This window comes from Geotrypetes seraphini, chromosome 3 (genome assembly GCF_902459505.1).
Source record: "Geotrypetes seraphini chromosome 3, aGeoSer1.1, whole genome shotgun sequence".
Classification (NCBI taxonomy): domain Eukaryota; kingdom Metazoa; phylum Chordata; class Amphibia; order Gymnophiona; family Dermophiidae; genus Geotrypetes; species Geotrypetes seraphini.
In genome coordinates this window covers 235287742-235307173 of record NC_047086.1, presented here as the reverse complement: position 1 = coordinate 235307173, position 19432 = coordinate 235287742, and the positions used below count along the sequence as shown (strand labels likewise).

General features: G+C 46.0%; 1 protein-coding gene across 9 annotated transcripts in view; it reads left to right on the top strand.

Moving 5' to 3' along the window:
• Window positions 1-5873: 5873 nt before the first annotated feature.
• Window positions 5874-19432, top strand: part of EPB41L2 (erythrocyte membrane protein band 4.1 like 2) — a 451080-nt gene continuing 437521 nt past the window's right edge. For 2 of the 9 annotated variants that reach the window (XM_033936206.1, XM_033936205.1), the window contains exon 1: window positions 5879-6154. The gene's annotated coding sequence lies outside the window, so the exon portion shown is untranslated. Of the gene's footprint in view, window positions 6155-6331; window positions 6927-19432 lie in introns of those variants that run through there. The other 7 variants (XM_033936208.1, XM_033936207.1, XM_033936201.1 and 4 more) reach the window with 6 other exon arrangements.

Below are 19432 nucleotides of genomic sequence, written 5' to 3'. Positions count from 1 at the left end.
CTTTAGTTAAGAAGCTCTGCTGGTTAAGGCTTTTTCTTACCTTTTGGACTTCAATCTCTAGATAGGAAAAATGCTGATGTGTTTAAAGTTTCATGTGACCTTACGTCACATGCTGACACATGCTGGCAAACCTGATTCGTATAAATATGTGAAACTCATAATAAAAGACGGACATATTTGAAAGATGGTTTCTGGTCTTTAAGATGTGTCCCCAGGTACCTGACTTACATATGACAGAGACAGAGAAAGTATGGGGCAGGAATTGGGACCTGAATCCTTTTCAGAAAGGGTTCAGAGTTAAAGTCCTGGGTAAGTAGATGGGAAGGGAAGGAAGTGGGATTTGTTCAGAGATGTTTGGGGGTTGTATAGAAGAAAAACTGCACTGGTATGCTAATCTTTGTTTGTTTTGAATTTTAAAAAAAAGAAATATAAGTGGAAATAAAGAAGTAAATAAGAAAACAGATAAATGGGGCGGGGTGTGGGCGGGGCAGGCCCGGGGAGGAGGGGGAGGGGCAGTGTACTTGTGTGCCTAGGGGCCCTCAAAGAATGAATCCTGCCCTGGGCATCACTCCTGCTAGTTGGGGGTGGGAGGAACTTATGCCTGCTGCTGATGTTGATTGATCTCAGGGGAATCCCCATCATCTGAGCCGACTCAGGGCTTCCCCTGCCAGCTCATCAGCTGAGCCATCAGGGGAAGCCCTGAGTCGGCTCAGATGATGGGGATTCCCCTGAGATCAATCAACATCAGCAGCAGGCATAAGTTCCTCCCACCCCCAACTAGCAGGAGTGATGAGCTGGCAGGGGAAGCCCCGAAGCCAGCAACTTTAGGAAGTCCTGCTGGCTCAGCTGATCAGGGATTCCCCTGCTGTATCAGCTCAGCTGGCAGTGAGAGCAGCAGCATCGGGCAGAAGAAAGCTTTTTAAATTTTGACAGGAGGGATGAGGGGAGGAGTTGTGCATACCGAATGCTTTTCTGAGCAGGCGCTAAGCACAATTCCTCTTTTATCGAGGCTGCTCCACAATCAGGCACAATTCTCTAACCAGTGCTGTTGCAAGCGTGATTCTTTAACTGGCACTGTTGTGTGATTAACACGTGATTGGTGGCCACTTTTAAGGCAGCGACTGACATGGGTGCCAGTTAGAGAATCCGGGTGTATGTAATGTTTAGCACTGCTCCCTTAGAGATGATGGTAGGGCCTGGGGAATAGCTTCTCAGTGTCCCCATCAAAAACCCATCCCTGCTATTTATTCCAGGGTTATCCATCCCCTGGACACACACACCTTAATCCACCACAGCATAGGTAACACTAATTTAGGTATCCCATCCACACTGACCCAATACAGCATACGTGTAAGCTTTCCGTTCACACACTGACTCAACACAACAAAGGCAGCAGAACCAAGGGCAAACTTCCCATGCTGTCTCACCACAGCACAGGTGGTGGTGCACACCTCACTCACATACTGACACCACTACACGGGCAGCAGAACCGTGGGTAAATTTCTCAAGCTGACTAGAGAGTTGCGCGGGGACAGAAATCAAACCTGTCCCCGCCCATCCCCGGTAGAATCAAACCGATCCCTGTCCGTCCCCGCTAGGAGTCAAACCTGTCCCTGCCTGTCTCCGCTGGAATCAAATCCATCCCCGCAAATCCATTCACACATATAGTTCCTTTCTGTGTACTGATTTTATTAGTCTGTGAACTGCTTAGTTCTGCTAATCAGTTGGGGACAAATTCTATAAACAGCGCCTAAATCAGCAGGTCTCTTGAATAAAAGGCACCGGGCACATGTCAATCATGCTTAGGCGCCATTTATAGAATCATGCCTTACAGCACCTTTCACAAAATCTAGGTGTCAGCAATGTAGGCCAGGGTTTTACTGGTCTACACTGCAGGTGCCTCTTTTCAGAATCCTGCTTAATGGTGCTTATCTCTGTCTTCACCCCCCAAACACGCCCATTTAGGCATCGCTAGGTGCCATGTGATAGGCTACCTCTTATAGAATCAGGTAGGTGCCTATTGACTAATTAATTTTTTTCCCAATTATGGGCTTGTTAAAGCTCATATAGGTAATTAATGTAGGCATCGATTCAGGCACCTAGTTGTGCCTAACATAGGCATCCTTTATAGATTCTGGCCCTTGTTGCAGTATATATGGACCGAATAGGTATTTATCTGCCGTCATTTACTATGTTACTATGTTATATCAAATTGTGAATCAATAAATAAATGTTTTGCTCTCAGGCAGCATCACAAACTAAAAACAAACATAAAACATAATGATAAATGGCATGATAAATAATAATAATAAATAGGGTTACCAGACGACCGGAAAAACCTGAACATATCCTCTTTTTAGAGGACTGTCCAGGCACCTGGAGGGATTTTCAAAACCAGCAGTTTGTCCGGGTTTTGGAAGTCCTGAGCTCTGAGGTCGTGTCTGGAAGCCTTCGTGCATGTGCGACCGACACTGTGATGTCATACTCAAGCACACATGCATGTGACATCATTTAGTCGATGTCCGCGTATGCGCAAAGGCTTCCAAATGCAGCCTTAGAGCTTAGGGAGGTTTGTGTGGGTGCTGGTCTGGGGGAGGAATGGAGTGGAGCCAGCGGCAGAACAGGGCGGGACTAGGGGTGGAACAGGGTGGGGCCAGGCATCCTCATTTTTTCAAAGAGGAAATCTGGCAACCCTAATAATAAATAATATGAAATCACATAAATCAATCATAAATATAGTTCACCCTATCCTATCTTTTAACTAGTTATCATCCATAAGACATTGCTTCTTATCTTGAATGGAAGATATTATCAGATGCCTTCTGAAAATCCAGATATACTATGCCAAATGGCTCACCCTTCTTTCTCTCTCCCCCTTTTATCAAGAGGTGCTAGACATTTTTAGTGCAGGCCCTAAGTGCTCTGACAGTCATAGGAATTCTATGAGCGTTGGGGCATTTACAGCGCCAGCCGTACTACAAACCTCTAGCGCAGCTTGATAAAAGGGGCTGTATATTTATTAACCCTTAAAAAAAAATAACAGACTATTGAAACCCCTCATGGGAGTGGGTTTCTGACAGAGCTTAGAAAGAGGTGTTCGTGAACAATGGTTTTGAAACCAGCAGTTATCTGTTTGTATTAAAACTGAAAAGGGTTTTCTGTCTGCCAGTTATCTGACTGCAGGAGGATTGTATTAAATTTATGAAAGTTACATGGCTGAGTGTTCAGAGGGGGGTAGGTAACTCCATATGCAAATCACACACTGCGAGAGGTACACTCAAATATTTGGGTGAAATGTTATGCATTTTAAGAGGTTATCTAATGAAGGGGCATAAAGTATGTGAGCTCAAATGAATGTGGGGATGTGAGCTGAGCAGAGCTGAATCAGAATAGAAGCTCGGAAGGGAGACGAAATGGTGGGGATAACAGAGCCAACATGCTTTAAGAGAATCTAGAATCTATGAATTTGGACTGCATCGAGTCATATCTGTGCATTGTACTCATTTGGGAGGTAGGTCTCTACATGGGAAACTGTTACTGACACAGAGCTGTACCATTAGGGGCAATCTTGAAGAAACAGAGTGGCAGCTCTTGGGAGCAGACCAGCAGTCCTAGGGAGTTGGGCTCAAAGCAAGTAGCTTTCGGGAGCAGCTCAGGGCAGAAGAAAAGGGCTTACGGAGACACAATTGGAGCTCTGTTATTGGTGGTTGCTGAGTCCTGTTGAGGGCTTGTAGCGGGGACACTAAAGCAAGGATGGTGAAGACGGAAAGTGAGGTGATATATAATCTTGCAACAAAATGGATCCTCACTCTGTAGGGAAATTCTTTCAGAGCTGAAACTCTTCTTTATCTTAAATCCAGAAATCCAGACAGGACACACAGTGATTCTTAATCTTTATCTTTATTATTCTTAGAAATTGCTTGCCCTAACATTGGGCCATAATGTTGGGGCAAGCAATTTCTAAGAATAATAAAGATAAAGATTAAGAATCACTGTGTGTCCTGTCTGGATTTCTGGATTTAAGATAAAGAAGAGTTTCAGCTCTGAAAGAATTTCCCTACAGAGTGAGGATCCATTTTCTTGTAGCGGGGACCCCAGCAGGGATCTACCCCAGAAGCTCCTCTTGAAGGAGGTGAAGGTTACCAGAGTAGACTGGCACTAGTAGCCCAACATATGCACCTGCAGTCCAACAAGGGAGATGGTTCATTGGAGTGGAGGGGTGGTCTTGGGAGGGCTGGGGCCGCATTAAGGGATAACCACCAGGATGCTGCCATAGGGGCAAGCCCACCAGCTGGGAAGGACAACACCCACCTACCCTTAAGAGCTTCCATGGATTGGGTGAGAACCTGGGGAATGGGCGAGGGTGGATTGAAAAGGGAAGGAGGGATCTAGGTATACAGCCATGTCCACCGAGTGACCAAGCTAAAATATTTGGGAGGAGCCTACAACCACAGTGTTGTCATTCATAACTGACGGAGTCTCAAAGGTTTTGGAAATGCTGGATTTGAATTGAAGGTTAAGTATTCAGTTCAAAAGACTATAAACAAAGGGTTTGAATATCTGAATAGTATACAAACACGCTGAATTATCTACACTAGTACTGGTTTAAGTGTGGAAGTGTTGGAATTAAGAGCTATTCCTGACAATTTATTGATTAGGCCTATGTACATAGTTCAAATAAATCAGTTTAATTTATTAGTAAACCTTGTTCACAAAGGCTTTTTTGAATTTTTCGGGGGGGGGGGGGGGGGGAGAGAAGAAGCGCTAACACTTCTTTTCCCCAGGTGGAGGTACTGAGCGCTGAGGTATTGACAGAGAGTGCCTTTGGGGGACTCCAGTCAGGTTGGGTCCCAGATCAAGAGCAGCCCTAAAGGGTGCATTACACTAGTAGGACAAGATTTCCCTCCGCTAAATCCATGGTGGTTGAATCATTAAGCCATGTCTATCCATATTTTTTTTCTAATTTCCCTGCACTATTAGATTCACTGTTATATAAAGTTTCTTGGATCACCTCTAGATTACTTTTTAAAAATTGGTAGGTCTCCTTAGTCCACCTAGAAGTATAATGCAATGGATGTACTTTTAGCCAAATTGTAGAAGGAGAAACATCCAGACAGACAATTTATTCGAGCCCTGTAGTAAGACGAAAGAACTGGAGCCGAGGATAACTGAATCAGGCAGGCCATCAGCTCCTGCTAACAAAGGCTACTGCGACCTGGCATTTATCTTCGATGACATAATAGCAGACCGATAGAGTAGCAAAGTTCTCACACTTAGGATAGTGGCTGAGGTAACTGTCTCCCATAGTTAGGGTTACCATATGGTTCCAGAAAACGGAGGAAGGACTGAAACATCCAGGTTTGACTTCCATTGAAACCAATGGAAAAAATCAAACCTGGATGTCTCAATTCTGGAGCCATATGGTAACTCTACATCAGTCACTCTCCTGTGATACCTGGCACAACTGCATCTTGCTGAGAGCCTGTTTGTCTGGAAAAGGGAGGATTAGCATATTTAAGCTTAGCACAAGGCACCTAAATATTTTGTGTCTTTTCGCTAAAAATATGGGATTGACTTTCTCATGACCACATCTGTTCCTTAGCGTTGCTTTTGTTGTGATTAAAAAGTACTTTATTCAGCAAGTCCCAAGGTTTTCCTCTGGTAAGATCACCAACACCGCTTAGCCTCCAGTGGGCGCTACAGCGCCACGCGAGGTACCCAAGGCCTCCGCTTTTCTACCTGCTGGGGGATACTGACGTCAGCAGCGTCCAACAGCGGCTGGACCTCACCACTGGAATCAGTCGCCGCTATTACTCCTCTCTAGCCAAGCTCGCAACAGAAAGGGGGAGGGGGGGGAGGAGCGGCACGCTTGAAGGATAACATACTTATCCAATAGAATAATAGAGTGTATTTGGAAACGCCCACCTTCTTGAGGATACCCCCAATAACAAGTTTGAAGGCGGGCTTTGGATTGTTAGCTGGGCGTGGTCTGTCGGGTCGCGGTTCTCAGGGCTGTAGAGGCTATCCGGTCACGGCACTTCAATTTCGGATTCGGGTGCATTGGACAGGCCGCGCGGGTGCAATAACTGTGCACGGCTTGCGGCGCGATCCCGGCTCGAGTTTGGCGGCTGCAGAGGCAGCGTGGCGGGAGCAGGTAAGCAAGACGGTTCGCCGGTCTGGGGGGGGGGGGCCGCCTCTCCGAGATTTCAAAAACGAAGAGTTCAGCCTTGCGCCAAGGCGAGGTCCGGGCTCGGGAGCGGGGACGGGTGAGGTACCTCGGCTCCGCTGCGCCTGAGCTCTGGAGAGGCTGACGTGCCAGCGGCCCGGATTGGAGATGGGCGGGTCTCGTTCGGGTCAAGCCCGTGTCCGGTTGCGGTAGAAGAGTTCCTGGGAGCAGCCGCTTTTTCGCCGGAGCCCCGTACTTCTCCCCCCCCCTCCTGACTTGCGCTGCCTTTTTAAAGCTTTTGGCATCCCGTTTGTAAAATAACGGACGGCAGCGCGTGCGGAGCCGGGAGAGCGGGGACCAGCGCGGCAATTCCCCCCCCCCCCTCTCCTCCTCCTCCCGCCCCCTTATTTGTGGTCTCCTCAGAGGTGGGGAGGGAGGCTGGACCGGGGGTTTCTCTTTTATAAAGAGACCCGCACTGGCCCACCTTGACACAGGTGCAAGTTTACATTTGGATGTTTAGCTATGATTTGCCTTTTCAGGTATAGGAGTTATTTTCTTGCCCAAAATTCACTCACAATCCAGTTGGCTCTTAGTCATTGGAAAATGTATGGATTTGAACCATTGTCGCAAAGAAAGTGTGCAAAGTGGGATTCGAATCCTGGCCTCTCTGGTTCACAGACCGTTGAGTTTTCCACTGCCTTGACTGGATACTTGAATACCCTCTGTATTGAGCAAACTCCTTCGCTGTGTCCAGGAAGAGGTGATTTTGAATTGTTTACTATTCTGGGTGTTTAGACGAGTGGGCTGCTATGTCTTTATTGCGTTCAGACCAGCATTTTTGAAGTGAAAGTCCAAGAGCATTTTTTCCTGCTTTTGGTATCTTCAAAATTTGAGGCGTTTCCCCTTCTTCTCCGCCCCAATATACTTTGTAGGGTGATGAGGTTTTGGGGAAATGTTTGTGCTTAGTAGTTAGGGTAGGGAGTGGCAGTATATCATGTCCCATCTCCTTTCCCTTCTCCTAGTGGTTAGTTGTTCTCTATTTGTGAATTTAAAGTTAGATGTACTACTTTTTTTTCTTTCTTTCTTTCTTATAATCATTTAGTATTGCAACACACACTTACATTACTGTTAAAGTATGCATTCATCAGTGTATTTAAGATATTAGAACTCCATTGAGGAGGAAACAATAGATTCTGCAGCCTTAATATGTGCAAAATCCAGTGCAGTCCCTGAGATGCCCTTGGCTTTTCTCAAAGCTGGAAGAAAACAGGTTCCCTGGAATTTGGTGACAACCAGAGAGACATCCCAAAGGCCCATTCAGTCACCTGCTCCTCCCCATGCTCCTGGGGATCAGCACAGGAGAGTGTTTTCCTAGAGAATGACATAGGGACAAAGTTTGACCCTGCCCTGTCCCAGCAGGCTTTGTCTCTTTGAACTCTCCTCATTTTCACAAGCCACAAACACTTATGATGTTATATTTAAATTTAAATCTTTATATTAAAGTATAAAAAGGGACAATATTCTGTACAACTATTTATAAATCACAGATAGAGATTTCTATTTCGATCTGGTTTTGGTACAACCTTTCAAAGATTCAGTTGCCTATATTTTTACATCATCTGGGAAGGTAATTGGGTTCTTTCAGGCACTGGTGTAGATGAGAACCTAAACTGTAGAGGATGAACTTGTCTATTAAATGTTGGAAATGTTCCTTGATGGCAGGAGCAATGGATGAATCTATTGCAGTAACAGTAAGATGCTTGAGCAGCTGGGCACATGATGGAAGAATCTTGCAGATGGTAGGAGTCTGGTCAGCAGACAAGACTCTTGTTGGCCACATCAAAGCACAAGGCACAAATGATGTTATTTAACAGTAGATCATTTAAATCCAAAAGCATCTTTTGCAATTTTTTTTTTAATCGTTGAATGCAATTGTCTAAGATGTGTTTAGTTTTTTTACATATTGATACTAGTCTCAAGCCTTTAGAGAATGACATGGGGATATATATCCATCCCTGTCCCTAAGGGCACCCATCCCTGTGCCATGCTCTGTTTTCCATCATTGGTTAGAAATAGCAAGTGTAGAGTCAATAGCCAATGGGATGGCATGTTGCTGGGGGATTTGTAGTAATAGGGGTTGTACTCTTGATAGATCAATGTGTAGGACAAGTCTCTGAGCCCACTTGTCAAAGGTTTTTGCTTATAGCTATCGCTGTTTAAAGTAAAAGAACGTTTTGAAGCTAATTTGAAAGTTTTAAGTGCTATAAGTTAAAAGAAATGATGAATTAAAATCAGTTTTTATATGCTCTTTCTGCCTCATTTGTTCATAATTGTTTTCACTTCTCCTTTTTGATATCTTGCAGCTTTAGCATTTGGCAGCTTCCTTTAATATTCCAACTTATTTTTCTAATTATTTTAATGTAATGTCTTTTCTCATTTCTCTAACATTTCCATTTACTAGTCTTTGAGAGCACTAATGGAGTGTTAAGAAAATATGTGAAACTGTGGCAGTAGAAAAGAAGATGGTTAATCTACCTGGCATGTTTATAAAGACCCTATGTACTGGGGTGTGTGTGTGTGTGTGTGTGTGTGTGCATATATATCTATCTATCTAGGGTGTACTATGCAAAGGTTTTGCAGTTAATGTATGGTAACTGTTGGGGTGTTACTAGCATTTTTGAGAGGCTGCTGTGAGCTGTGTTTATGGAGATATGGCTAATTGCACTGCATTAGTGGTATGACCTCTTCAGTTGTTTTCTTGTGGTAATAAACATGCAGTAAACAGTAAATGTGCAGATACCATATTTTTCACTCCATAAGACGCACCCTAGATTTAGAGGAGGAAAAACCAAGAAAAAAAAATTTTGAATCAAATTGTGCCACTGAACCCAGCCCCCTAGAAAAATGGACAAATATACTGCAGTAGACAGATTTTGATCACTAAATTGAAATCCTACCTTTGTTGTCTGGTGATTTCTGGTTGCACTAGATAGATTTCTCTTTCTTTCCTTAATTCCTTAGGCTCAAACAATTGTCTCTTTCTATTCCCTCCCTCCTTCCTTTCTATGTCCTGAGTTCTTGCCCCTCCCCCTCACTGCCTTCCAGCCTTTGTCCTTCCTTCCTACCGCACCGAAGCCTGCCTGCCTGCCTTCCTCCCTGCTGCGTCGATTCCTCCTCCCTGGTCCACCGCTCGCCCACTGCTGCTGCAACTCCATGAAGCCTGCCTTCCTCCCTGCCGTGCTGATTCCTCCTCCCTGGTCTGCTGCTCGCCCACTGCTGCCGCAGCTCCACGAAGGGAAGGGCCGGCGCCGTGCAATCGGGCCCACAAGCCTTCCCCCAACGTCAATTTTGAAGCCTAGACTAGAGAATGACATGGGGACAAAGTCCCATCCCCGCAGGCTCTGTCCTCCTCTGCATAAGCCTCACACTTATTTTATATTTAAACCATTTTATTAAAGTATAAAAAGGGATAATATTTTAGCTGTTTTAAAATCTCAATTAGAGCCTTCCATTTTGATCTGGTTTTAGTACAACTTTCCCAAAGATTTAGTTGCCTGTGGGTTTTTTTTTTTTTTTTTGCATCATCTGGGAACATATTTTGATTGTCTTTCAGACATGGGTGTAGAAGAGAACCAACACAGTGTAGTGGATGAACAGCAAAATGAGTGCCTATTACCGTATTTTTTGCTCCATAAGATGCACTTTTTCCCCAAAAAAACGTGGGTGGAAATAAGGGCGCATCTTATGAAGCAAATATACCACCCCCACTCCCCCCGGCCAGTACTAATGTCTGGGCCCGCAACACTTCACTAGTGCTTCGCTGGATGGCTGCCTGCTGTTTACCGGCATGTCGGGGCCAGCAGCGCACAAGCGCGCTGCTGCGTGGGCATGCGCAACTTCTGAATGGCTGCCTCAATTCTTGCTAGTTCCTTACGAGAACTAAGGCATCCATTCAGAAGTGGCATACGCCGCTGGCCCCAACATGCCCCAACATGCTCGCAAACCAAGGTACCACTGTAATGCACTTTATCAAGATTTGATTGTCTCATAAATATGACATATACGAAATATTAAACTTTAAAGTAAACAATCTAAAAAAAACATTCCTTTTTTATGCAAAAAGTAATGGCCACTCATTATAATTATGAAATACAATCCTCATGTGCAAATTAAAACAGATCTACTACTATTTTTCTATTACTACTACATCTACTCTCTCGTTAGCTTTGAGAAAAATCAACAGTACCAGGCTGTATAGTAAATATAAATGCTAGTTTTTATCTGACCCTCATGAACCCCCTGAAACCCATCCATGGACCCCCTAGGGGTCCACAGACCCCAGGTTAAGAACCCCTGGTCTAGTCTAGTCTCAAGCAAATAGAGAATGACATGGAGACACAGCTTATTCCTGCTCTGTGGTGCAGTGGTTAAAGCTACAGCCTCAGCACTCTGAGGTTGTGGGTTCCAACCCACGCTGCTCCTATTGATCCTGGGCAAGGCTGTGGCTCACTGGATGAGCTGCTGCCTCTGCACCCAGAGATTGTGCTGCTCCTTGGGAATAAAATAAATAAATAAATACCTGTTACCATGTCATTCTGTTCATGTATTAGCTTTCTTTTCTTGAAGGTTGCGCTCCATATAAATAGTTTCTAGTGAAATAGGTACAGTGGAACCTTGGTTTACGAGCATACAGTGGTACCTCGGTTTACGAGTGCACCGGTTTGCGGGTGTTTTGCAAGACGAGCAAAACATTTGCAAAATCGGTGCCTCGGAAACCGAGCATGGCTCGATTTACGAGCACCCCCCCCTGCGATCCGGCACCCTCCGCCTCGAACCGGCACCCCCCGCCACGATCCGACCCCCCCCTCCCCGACACAATTGGGCACCCCCCCGTCGCTTCTTACCCTCATCTGGGCACTCTTGAAGATCGGCCTCCTCGTCTGCTGGGCCTTGAGCATCTGAGCATGCTCAAGGCCCAGCAGACGAGGAGGCCGATTTTCAAGAGTGCCCAGATGAGGGTAAGAAGCGTCGGGGGGGGGGAGGGTGGATGTCGGATCGTGTCGGGGGGGTGCCTGATCGCAGGGGGGGGCCTTCCATTATTTCCTATGGGGAAACTTGCTTTGATAAACGAGCATTTTGGATTACGAGCATGCTCCTGGAACGGATTATACTCGTAATCCAAGGTACTACTGTAATTTGTTCCAGAAGCATGCTCGTAAACCATAGGAAGTAAGGGAAACTGCTCCCCCCCCCCCCCGAGGCTACCGGCGCTGCTCCATTCTCACCCCCCCTTTGAGGAATCCGACGCTGTTGCAAACCCCCCCCCCCCCCCCCCCCGCGATCTGGCTTCCCCCTCTGCGAACCGGCATCCTCCCTCCACTCGCATTGCCCCCCCTCCACCGCGATCCTACTTTCCCCCCCCCGAGCACGTCAATGACACTTCCTTTACCCAACTTGGCACCAGTGCCGGTGCCCGAAGATCCTCCCTCTTCTGGCGCGGCCTGGGCTGGGCAGTGCGTTGGAGATCCTCCTTCTTCTGGTCTGGGCTGGGCTGGATTGGCTTTGAGTATTTGCGCATGCTCAAAGCCTTCTGGTCTCGCTCTCAATTTCAGTCTCCTGCCCATTTGTTGCTTTCTTCTTTCTCCATGCTAACCATCCATCTTCCATCTCTGTCCTCACTTTCCGTTTCCCTTCCCTCCCCCGGAGGTCTGGCATCTTTCCTTTTTTCGTCTCCCCACCATCCCCAGAGCCATCATCTCTCCTTTTCTTAACTACCCTTTCATCCAGCATCTCTCATTCCTTCCCCAGGGTCCACTAGCTCTCTCTTTCTCTTCCCAACTACCCTCCTATCCGGAATTTCTATTCCCCCCCATCCCTAGTGTCCAACTTCTGTCCCCTCCCTAAATCCCATTGTCCACCATCTCTCTCCCTCTCCTCTGTTTTTAGACCCATTATTTCTTCCCTCCCCCCAGTCCGACATATGCACGTTCCTTTGGACCCCCCCTTTCTCCCCTCCCTCCGTTTACTTCTACACCAGGCTCCCAAAGGCCTGCTTGTTCCTCCCCTTCTTTGTAGCATCCTCTGGCTTCTCCCCTGGCCTCCTGGTCTCACCCTCAGCTAATTAGGGCAGGATCGCAACAGAGGGAACGTGCTGCGGAGGACAACGGCAGCCTGCTATGATCGCTACAGCATCAGTTATCCTTTGCAGGCTGCTCTAATTAGCTGAAGGTAAGACCGGGAGGGCAGGGGGGAAGCTAGAGGATGCTACAAAGGCCTATGCAGCACTTTTCGATTGATCCTTGCCCCTTAAAGCAGGAGTGGCAGCGGTAGTGGACGGTCAGCAAGAGGCAGCGCTGCGGCTCCTGATTTAGAATGAATCGGAGAGCCCTATATATTAACCAATCAATTCAAATCGATTCACCAAAGTGAATTGATGAATCTATTTGAATCAGCGAATTGGGCAGCAGATTTTTCTTGGATCTTAGAGCTCTCATCAATTTTCTAGTGGAGAGGTTCTTAAGAACTCGTTTCTCCTCATTCAGAACTACTGGCTATTCTCCCTGGATCTCAAGGAAGCCTCCACACGTATCCCAATTCCTCCGTCTTTCAGAAAATACCTCAGTTTTCAACAATCGCTGTCATTACCAGTACAGAGTCCTTCCTTTCTGGCATCTTCTCCCAGAGTCTTCACGAAGTGTCTGATTTGTTGTGGCCGCATCTATCTGATCACATGGCCTTCAGGTCTTTCCTTTTCTGGACGACGGGTTGATCAAGGCTGTTTCTTATCAGGAAGTGGTCCAAGCAACATCTCGGACCATCTCCTTTCTTCTGGTTCTAGGCTTCAAAGTCAAATTCCCAGTAATCACGTCTACAATTCATTGGGGCAATCCTAGACACCACTCTCATGAGAGCGTTTCTTCCTCCAGATCGTCTTCAGGCTCTCAGCAGTTGCTTCCTCTTCAAACCATTTCTGCCAGACACATGATGGTTCTAGGCCACAGGGCTTCAACTGGTCATGTTACACCACTGTCAGTGGACCCTTGCTTCCCAGTGGTCTCAGGCAATGGATTGTCTCTCAAAGCATATATATCTGTGACATCGTGTCTTTCGCTTCAATGGTGGATGACCTCCTCTAATCTTTCCAGAGGTCTCCTTTTTCATTTGTCCCCTCATTACAAGGTCATCATGACAGACGCATCTTCTTTTGCAGGGGGGCTCATATGGATGATCTGTAGACTCAGGGTCTTTGGACCGCCAGGGAACGGACATTTCACAACAATTTCCTAGAACTCAGAATAATGTTTTATGCCCTCAAGGCTTTACATCATCAACTTTGCCCTCAAGTCCCCCTCCTTTGCACGGACAATCAAGTAGCAATGTACTACCTCAACAAGCAAGGAGGCACGGGCTCTATCTTGTTGTGTCAGGAGGCCCTAAACATCTGGACTTGGATGACAGCTCGCAATCTGTTCTTGCAACCTGTCTGCATTCATCGGGAGCAGATTTCCCTAGTACACAACCTCAGCAGAATTCTTCAACCTCATGAATGGACTCTCAACTCTACAACTCTCCAGTCCATCAATGGGGCACCCCACAAGTGGACTTGTTTGCGACTCCTCACAATCACCAGTTACCCCAGTTTTGCTCCAGACTTTACTCCCCTTTCCGTCAGGCAGCAGATGCTTTTCTCCTGGATTGGACAGGCATGTTTCTATATACATTCCCTCCACTTCTTCTCATTTTGAGAACTTTTTTTTTCAAGCTCAAGAGAGAAGCAGCCACCATGATCCTCTTTACTCCATGGTGGCCCAGGCAACATTGGTTCTCCCTTCTCCTTCAACTCAGCTCCAGGGAGTCCATACCTCTTCTAATATTTCCTACTCTGTTCACTCAGACTAGGAAATCACTGATTCATCCCAATCTGCAATGCTTTCTCCTGACAGTTTGGTTTATCTCGGGCTGCGTCCATCTCACTTAACATCTTTCTCAGCCTGTTCGTTAACTTCTGGATGTCTCCAGGAAACCAGCCACTCAACAATGTTACCATCTAAAGTGGCTTAGGTTTTCTTCCTGGTATCTTCTTTATCTTCATGTTCCTTGACAGTGGAATTGATCTTGGATTACAGTGTTCCCCCGCAGCTCCTGATTGGATAAGGCCTGACTTTGTGCAGGAAGAGGCGGTCGGAGCATACTGCGAGTGATTTCCTGCACTCGCGGTGCTCTGGCTGCTCTCCTGCTGCCCTCTTCAGTCTCCCCCATGAAAAACCGTATTCACGTTTTTTCAAGATTCGCGGGGATTCCTGGAACGGAACCCCCACAAATATCGGGGGAGTACTGTATTTTCTTCTTTTGTTTGTCTCGAGTCTAGTCTCGAGTCTATATCTCTCAGACTTAGGAGTGTGTGGCGCAGTGGTTGCATCTACAGCCTCAGCACCCTGGGGTTGTGGGTTCAAACCCCGCGCTGCTCCTTGTGACCCTGGGCAAGTCACTTAATCCTCCATAGCCCCAGGTACGTTAGATAGATTGTGAGCCCACCAGGACAGAGAGGGAAAATGCTTGAGTACCTGATTGTAAAAACCGCTTAGATAACCTTGATAGGCGGTATATAAAATCCTAATAATAAACTTGACTTCTTTTAAGTGCTATTGCAGCTTTTCCTTTGTCAGTCGAGGGTCTCCCTCTTACTGCTTATCCTCTGCTTTCCAAATTCATGACAGGGGTTTTTAATGTGTAACCACACCTCATGCCTTCCCCTGTCATTTGGACCCTACTGTAGTCCTTTCCATGTTTATGATAGGATTTATTTCCCTTTGAAACCACCTCTACTGTCTCCATATGTTGTCTGAGACCTTATTGTAGTTCTTTCCAGTTTGTTGAAGCCACCATTTGAACCAATGGCCACAGCTCATCTTAAGTTTCTTGCCTGGAAAGTGGTCTTCCTTATTGCTCTCACCTCTGCCAGGAGGGTCAGTGAGTTACAAGCATTAGTAGCAGATTCACCCATCACAGTTTCTCATCATAACAAGGTGGTTCTGTGTACACGTCCAAAGTTTCTTCCAAAAGTTGTCACTTTTCATCTCAATCAGTCAATTGTTCTGCCTGTGTTTTTTTCCCTAAACCTCATTCTCATGCTGGAGAACCTTCTTTGTATACTTTGGACTTTAAGTGGGCTTTGGCCTACTACATTGACTGGACAAAGCCACAGCGAACTTCTCCCCAACTTTTCATTTCTTTTGATCCAAACAAGTTGGGCCACTTGTATTCAAGCGAACAATTTCCAACTGGCTAGCTCCCTGCATCTCGTTCTGCTATACTCAATCTGGACTGGCACTGGAAAGTCGTGTCACAGCCCACAGAGTTAGAGCTATGGCAGCTTTTGTTGCTTTCCTTAGATCTACACCATGAGGAAATCTGTAAAGCTGCCACCTGGTCCTCAGTTCATACTTTCACTTCTCACTACTGTCTGGATTCTTTCTCCAGGCAGGATGGGCACTTCGGCCAATCTGTATTTCAAAATATATTTTCTTAGGCCAACACTCCCACCATCCCATCTCTGTTAGCTTGGAGGTCACCCATACGTGAGAATATGCTGCCTGCTTGTCCTGGGATAAAGCACAGTTACTTACCATAACAGGTGTTATCCAGGGACAGCAGGCAGATAGTCTCACAACCCTCCCACCTCCCCGGGTAGGCTTCTTAGCTGGCTTATCTGAACTGAGGGACCGCACGCCCTACATCATGTGGGAAGACACTCGCGCATGCGCAGTTCGGGCTATCGCGAACTTTCTAAACTCTTAAAGCGGTGATGCACTTTTAATATGGTCCGTACTGGGGCTCCGTCAGTAATCCATACGTGAGAATATCTGCCTGCTGTCTCTGGATAACACCTGTTACGATAAGTAACTGTACTTTATCTGCATATAAAGAGAGCAGAGGTAAGCGCAAACAAGCGGGGTTCATAATCAGTTGACGCTAGTAAAAAGTTCAACAATTGTCCCCAATGCAACCCCCATGGAAGCACTGAGGGTGCAGGATCCCGGGGCAACGTAGCTAAGTAAGTCTGAGCAGCATCCACTGTGTCGTAGATTTCCATCCGGCGCCTGTCCAGATCTTCAGAAGCGCCAGGTAAAGCAGCATAAAGCAGTGTTTTCTGTCATGGAGCTCTGAGCACACCTGGGAGAATTGCTGCCCCTTTTCCTGCAGATAAGGGGAATAGTCTTGGAATAAACGGACAGTCTCCCCCTCATAACAAGGTATTTTTCTTCGTTTTATATTAGCGTATGAGCTCCACTTTGTTAGCATAATTATGAACTTTGATGATCACCACTCGCACGTGTGTATGGTCATTCAACTGCCGGCCCAGGCGGTGCGCTCGTTTCAGGTGCACCGGGCCCATGCCCGCCGGCAACAGTAATTCAGTCTGAAATCAAGACTCAAAGCGCGGAAAGCAAATGATCATCCGAAACTGACTCAGGCAGGCTCACCATTTGTATGTTGTCTCTCCGGGAGTGATTCTCCATATCATCCAGCTTCTCAGCTTAGCGTTGCAATTGCTCCCAGAGGGTGACAAGGTCCGCCGCCACTGAGTTAGTCGCATCTTCCACCAACTCTCCTGTGCGTCTAGTCATTTCCGTTAAGAGATTTTCCATAGTGGAGAGCTGTCCCAACAGGTGTTCAGATCGGGAGTCTAGTTGTACAAATTGGGCATCCATTTGCTTGAAGCGGGAATCTAGGTCGCGCACCACCGATGCTGAAAGTGCCTCGAGTTGGTCAGAAGAAAGCATGAGCATGGAGCCTGACTCCACCGCTGCCATTTTGGGATCAGTTTTTTGCGGTTGTTTGTCCTTGTCTTTGAGTGGATTTTCCGCTCATCGCTGGGCTCATGTGATGGATAAAGTTGTCCATACACCGCTGAATCCTCCTTCATCCGAATGTAGCCAAAGAAAAGACCCGATAAGGAGGGACAGTACCCGGGGCTTCGGAGCTCAAGCAAGACACGTCTTGCTCCGCTCAGAATGGATATTTTTTTAAACATATCAATTGGTAGTTGAAATGAAGAATTTATGGTAAAATAATTTTTATTGGAACTGACAAAGGAAAAAAAAGAAATACCAAAACTCAGCCGTACAAGCAGTGTTCCAAGAAACATTTTGTTTAAACCTAAACCAATCCCTGTCCCACCCCAATCGCCTCCCTTCCCCCCCCCCACAGGTCGGAGTTCCAGGAACAGACAATAATACTAGTAAATCAATAAGACACAGTCAACAATTCAACACTCGGCTTCTTGCAGCAGGAGACATTGTAGTCCAAAAACGTTCCCAGATAACTGAAACGTTCGCCCTGAACAGTTGAAAGGTCAGGGACATCTCAGCGTTCCCAGGTAAGCAGTTGAATCATCTGGATACGCCACATGTGAATTGTGTGAACATCAGTGTCCAGCTATTTTAGAAATATACATTTAAGGGCACATAAAATGGACCACTTAAGAAAGGCTTGTATTCCAGACGGCTTCGGATGACAGGAGGGAGGGATACTAAATAACAAGAGAGAAGAGGGTCGTATAGTCACAGTCCAAAGAGTCTCTATAAATACAAAAAGTTGTCCCCAAAAAGTTTGAATTGCTGGGCAAGACCATAACATATGGCCCAGCTCAGCGATCCGATAGCCACATTTATCACACTGTGGCGATGGTCGAAATTTGGCACAATAAGCTCTATAAGGAGATACATAAATCCTAAATAATAACTTAAATTGCATTTCCCAAAAATAAACATATTTTTTCAGGGATGACAGTCGAGCTACAGCCCATATTATAGTGTCTTCCGGGAGTACTATATTCAAATCCTGAGACCATACAGTCTGAAAATGAATATAATCTGGCAAGGGGGTCTCATCCTTTAGGTATCTCAAATGAAACTTAAGTGGAACTGGCAATTGAGAGCCAAGAGTATAGGCTGTAGACAATAATTCTTGCCGAGTAGATTGCAAGTTGGTCCTATTCAAAGTAGCAACATAATGAGCAATCTGCATGTACGCAAATATGTCCACGGCAGTTAAGCCATGGGACTGACTCAAAGATTGAAATGACTGCATGGAGCCATCATCTAATACCAAATGAAATAAAAAGATTAACCCCCCTTGCCGCCCAGTGGCGAAATGTAGAACACCCCATACCCGGAGAGAAGTGACGATTGCCACATAATGGCAAAAGGGGAGATTCATATGCGCTAATACCATGAAATTTACATACCCATTTCCATACCTTTCGTAGTGGAAGGCCAAACACTCGAAGCCTAGCATCTAAGGGATACGAAGAGGGAATGGAGTGTAGAAAAGCACTAAAATGTTCTTGCCGAAAACACCCTAGTTCTAACAAAGTATTGGAGAAGATGGAAGTACCCCGAAAATAGTCATTTATATGGCGCATGCCACAGCCAATCGTAAAATGTCGAAGGTTAAGTAAACCCAAACCCCCTTTATATTGCGGTCGTGCCACTTGTGAGTATGGTAGACGAGCCCGGCGACCCCGCCATATAAAGCGCCAGATGAGACAAATATACTTGTCTTCATCTCGACTGAGCAAATATAAGGGGAGCACTTGGAAGACATAAAACCAAGTGGGAAGTATAATCATGTTAAGAAGTGCCACTCGCCCTAAAAGAGATAAAGGGTAATCCTGCCACAAACGAAGTTTAACCGCCAAAGCATGTAACAGAGGGGTCACATTAGACGCATATAAGGTAGAAAGATCAACAGGGATAATCACGCCCAAATATTTCATGGCATTATCAGCCCACTGCAATGGAAAGATCCCCTCCCAAGAGTCCCGAAGAACAGAGTGAGAGGGAAGAGCCACTGATTTATCTAAATTTATAGTCATCCCTGAATAAAAGCCATATTCTGCTATAAGATCCAGTGCTACCCCAAGAGATGTAGCCGGGTTGGTAAGGACAAGCATTAAATCATCTGCAAAAGCCAAGATTTTAATTACCTGTCCCTCGATATTTAAACCACTCACTTAATCAAAATGTCGCAAAGTACACAATAAGGGTTCCAATGTAAGAATAAAAATCAAGGGCGACAAAGGGCATCCCTGACGAGTTCCACGTTTAATAGAAAAGGTGTCTGAAAGCATACCATTAACCACTAAAGATGCTGTCGGGGCGGCATAAAGAGATGCGAATGCTGCCCAGTAAAATCCTGAAATCCCTATATAGTCCAGGGTATGAAAAAGGTAAGGCCACGAAACATTATCGAAAGCCTTTG